General features: G+C 52.8%; 1 non-coding gene across 1 annotated transcript in view; it reads left to right on the top strand.

The window, feature by feature from the left end:
- Positions 1-3500: 3500 nt before the first annotated feature.
- The window catches only part of LOC124746597, a 1909-nt gene continuing 409 nt past the window's right edge, over positions 3501-5000 (top strand). The window contains exon 1 of the ribosomal RNA XR_007011401.1: positions 3501-5000. This exon is cut by the window's right edge and continues 409 nt beyond it. This is a non-coding gene — a ribosomal RNA (small subunit ribosomal RNA).

The raw sequence follows: 5000 nt of genomic DNA, 5'->3' as shown, positions 1-5000 counted from the left end.
ACTACAGCAAATATACACAACTGTCCGTATACATGCTGAAAGAGTCTGCCCACAATGGGAACCACACGTCAGCCAGACACTCTGATCACGCACCACTCTCTGCTTCTAACAGGCGCACATACAATATGTAAGCACCAGCATGGAACAACATCCAGTGCATCTTCTCCGCCACATTACACAATCCACACTATCACAACCAGACCAGGAGGTCCATGCGGAAAATACAATATCCCAGCCTTTCGACATCCACCATTGCGCAGACCAGGCACCAACACCCACACATGTCCTATACAACGGTGCACCCAACATCACAATAGTACCTCCTGTCACAGCGCACAAACAATGACATGAGTCAAAGACACAGGTCTCACACAAGCATAGAATTGGAGCGCCGCCTCTAATAAGCCAAAGGTGCATCCTGACGTGACAAATCTGATCATGTCACAAGCATTCACTTACTATAATCACTATCAACGAACCTGCCGCCCCCGCCCCCCCCCCCCCTACACCTTTCCTTACAACAACGTGTAACCTAACCTAACCTAACCTAACCTATGTTGTACCTTAACCTAACCTATGTTGTACCTTAACCTAACCTATGTTGTACCTTAACCTAACCTATGTTGTACCTTAACCTAACCTATGTTGTACCTTAACCTAACCTATGTTGTACCTTAACCTAACCTATGTTGTACCTTAACCTAACCTATGTTGTACCTTAACCTAACCTATGTTGTACCTTAACCTAACCTATGTTGTACCTTAACCTAACCTATGTTGTACCTTAACCTAACCTATGTTGTACCTTAACCTAACCCATGTTGTACCTTAACCTAACCCATGTTGTACCTTAACCTAACCCATGTTGTACCTTAACCTAACCCATGTTGTACCTTAACCTAACCCATGTTGTACCTTAACCTAACCCATGTTGTACCTTAACCTAACCCATGTTGTACCTTAACCTAACCCATGTTGTACCTTAACCTAACCCATGTTGTACCTTAACCTAACCCATGTTGTGCCTTAACCTAACCCATGTTGTGCCTTAACCTAACCCATGTTGTGCCTTAACCTAACCCATGTTGTGCCTTAACCTAACCCATGTTGTGCCTTAACCTAACCCACGTTGTGCCTTAACCTAACCCACGTTGTGCCTTAACCTAACCCATGTTGTGCCTTAACCTAACCCATGTTGTGCCTTAACCTAACCCATGTTGTGCCTTAACCTAACCCATGTTGTGCCTTAACCTAACCCATGTTGTGCCTTAACCTAACCCATGTTGTGCCTTAACCTAACCCATGTTGTGCCTTAACCTAACCCACGTTGTGCCTTAACCTAACCCACGTTGTGCCTTAACCTAACCCACGTTGTGCCTTAACCTAACCCACGTTGTGCCTTAACCTAACCCATGTTGTGCCTTAACCTAACCCATGTTGTGCCTTAACCTAACCAATGTTGTGCCTTAACCTAACCCACGTTGTGCCTTAACCTAACCCACGTTGTGCCTTAACCTAACCCACGTTGTGCCTTAACCTAACCCACGTTGTGCCTTAACCTAACCCACGTTGTGCCTTAACCTAACCCACGTTGTGCCTTAACCTAACCCACGTTGTGCCTTAACCTAACCCACGTTGTCCCCTAAAGTAACCCACGTTGTCCCCTAACGTAACCCACGTTGTCCCCTAACGTAACCCATGTTGTCGCCTAAACCTGCTCTGTAATTGTTATACGACTCGTTCAATTAGTGTAGTGTTGCCCACCCGCAACCCTCGCAATATAGTTCGCTACTCGCACTGCCCGCTCCCCTGTGTATCGCTTCATGTTAAACACCTTGCAAGTCTTGCTGACTTTCCACATGCTCCTGCTGTACACTGTAATGTGGATGGCAGCAGGACGTACATGCCGCCCCTCCCCACGTCCCCACCTTGCCCCCCTGCCTTCGCAAGCTGGTTGGTGAGAAGTTTGCATGTTCAATGCCCTTCGCATGCGACGTACTCAGGCTACGTTGTGGTGCGGCCTGTGTCAACCGTCCGCTAATGTCGTACGCGTAAACCACAATCTGTACTGCACATTCGTCCTTATGTACCGAATGATACATCGTGGCACATGTGTGACCGTACAACGACTGCGCCCAAAAACGGCGGACCATACAGTGCAAATATTGTGCACGCAGCTACGTGTCGTCTCCCTATGAGAGCTGGATTGCAGTGTGGTACGCCATAGAGACGTGTGGGAGGAACGGACGCCGTGGATGGCGATCAGCATGAGCTGTCTGTTGATGTATTCGGACCTAGTCGTCTCTCCTCACACACCGTGATGGCATGGTGCACCGCGTTCCATATCTGCGACATGCTACAGAGGCCGGTTGACAGTCGTTCGAGCAATGGACATCGCATACGTACGGGGGCCACCTTCCACGTATTGTCTAGGCGTGCACATTTTGTTGCGTGTATGTGGGCAGACGTAGTGTGGCGTGACACCTGACACAGGCATGCAATAATCGTTGAAGTTGCAAATGGCGATGGACGCCTGCGTTTTCTGGTGAAGTTACGCAAATGAACAAATGGTAACCTGTTGTGGTGCGGTTGTTCTCGCTAGGGGTGAATCGGTGATGGCGACGATAGGTTGAGGTACGAACCGGTTGTTCCAGCGATACCCACCATGCCGACGAAACTGAACGGCATCTGGGTGTGAAGCGATACGCGGCGGTGGCTGGGTGGGACCGTCCCCGGCCGGTGAGGGGGCGCCTCCCGGCGTGCTGGCCGCGCGGTGCGTGGGCGCACGCGCTACAGCCGGCTGGTGGGGGCGGCCAGTGGCAGGCGCGCCGGCCGACGGACGCGGCAGGCGTCGCAGCTGCGCGCCGGCGCACCCTGCGCGCGGCGCCGTGCGGCCAAAGTAGGTCCTCGCGGGCCCGGTGCGAAGCGCGGTGGACATCTTCAGTGTGCTGGTCCGATTGAGGACTGTGTGCGTTGAGGATGCGCCGCCGCCCGGCGCTCGGCGCCGCGACGCCGTCTGCTGCTCGGTCGCCCCAGCGGTTCTCGCTGGTGGTTTGTATCGCAGCTGTGCGGATGTGTTGGCGCGTGCGCTGTGCTGGGAGAGTTCGCTTCGGCACCCAAGTGGGGCTTTTGTCCTTCTGTGGCGCTGGCGTTGGAGCTGCCGGTCACCGTAGGTGGCGCGTGTTGTCTCCCGCCGGCAATGCCACGACAGCACGCTCCCGGGCCTCTGTCGGCAGCGGCAAGCTCAGTTGGGAGCACGGGTGGTCGCACCGAAAGCGTCTACTCGCCTAACTCCGGGCGATTGCGCCTCTCTCGAACCCGACCAAGTACTTGGGACGGCGCTGCGCGCCGCCGGGACCTGAGAGGGTTTCGAGGTGTATTGTGCAGGGGAGCTCAGCCTCCTCCTGTTTGCAGAATGATTGAGCGGACGCTTGCGTGTTCGCGCGGGCCCCCGGGACACACTCCCGGGCGGCCGGCTGCTCAGCTCTAGTTGACGCAGCTCCCTGGTTGATCCTGCCAGTAGTCATATGCTTGTCTCAAAGATTAAGCCATGCATGTCTCAGTACAAGCCGCATTAAGGTGAAACCGCGAATGGCTCATTAAATCAGTTATGGTTCCTTAGATCGTACCCACGTTACTTGGATAACTGTGGTAATTCTAGAGCTAATACATGCAAACAGAGTCCCGACCAGAGATGGAAGGGACGCTTTTATTAGATCAAAACCAATCGGTCGGCTCGTCCGGTCCGTTTGCCTTGGTGACTCTGAATAACTTTGGGCTGATCGCACGGTCCTCGTACCGGCGACGCATCTTTCAAATGTCTGCCTTATCAACTGTCGATGGTAGGTTCTGCGCCTACCATGGTTGTAACGGGTAACGGGGAATCAGGGTTCGATTCCGGAGAGGGAGCCTGAGAAACGGCTACCACATCCAAGGAAGGCAGCAGGCGCGCAAATTACCCACTCCCGGCACGGGGAGGTAGTGACGAAAAATAACGATACGGGACTCATCCGAGGCCCCGTAATCGGAATGAGTACACTTTAAATCCTTTAACGAGTATCTATTGGAGGGCAAGTCTGGTGCCAGCAGCCGCGGTAATTCCAGCTCCAATAGCGTATATTAAAGTTGTTGCGGTTAAAAAGCTCGTAGTTGGATTTGTGTCCCACGCTGTTGGTTCACCGCCCGTCGGTGTTTAACTGGCATGTATCGTGGGACGTCCTGCCGGTGGGGCGAGCCGAAGGCGTGCGACCGCCTCGTGCGTGCTCGTGCGTCCCGAGGCGGACCCCGTTGAAATCCTACCAGGGTGCTCTTTATTGAGTGTCTCGGTGGGCCGGCACGTTTACTTTGAACAAATTAGAGTGCTTAAAGCAGGCAAGCCCGCCTGAATACTGTGTGCATGGAATAATGGAATAGGACCTCGGTTCTATTTTGTTGGTTTTCGGAACCCGAGGTAATGATTAATAGGGACAGGCGGGGGCATTCGTATTGCGACGTTAGAGGTGAAATTCTTGGATCGTCGCAAGACGAACAGAAGCGAAAGCATTTGCCAAGTATGTTTTCATTAATCAAGAACGAAAGTTAGAGGTTCGAAGGCGATCAGATACCGCCCTAGTTCTAACCATAAACGATGCCAGCCAGCGATCCGCCGCAGTTCCTCCGATGACTCGGCGGGCAGCCTCCGGGAAACCAAAGCTTTTGGGTTCCGGGGGAAGTATGGTTGCAAAGCTGAAACTTAAAGGAATTGACGGAAGGGCACCACCAGGAGTGGAGCCTGCGGCTTAATTTGACTCAACACGGGAAACCTCACCAGGCCCGGACACCGGAAGGATTGACAGATTGATAGCTCTTTCTTGATTCGGTGGGTGGTGGTGCATGGCCGTTCTTAGTTGGTGGAGCGATTTGTCTGGTTAATTCCGATAACGAACGAGACTCTAGCCTGCTAACTAGTCGCGTGACATCCTTCGTGCTGTCAGCGATTACTTTTCTTCTTAGAGGGACAG

The sequence above is a fragment of the Schistocerca piceifrons genome, unplaced genomic scaffold, assembly GCF_021461385.2.
Source record: "Schistocerca piceifrons isolate TAMUIC-IGC-003096 unplaced genomic scaffold, iqSchPice1.1 HiC_scaffold_36, whole genome shotgun sequence".
Classification (NCBI taxonomy): Eukaryota; Metazoa; Arthropoda; class Insecta; order Orthoptera; family Acrididae; genus Schistocerca; species Schistocerca piceifrons.
This window is presented reverse-complemented; position numbering and strand designations above follow the sequence as displayed.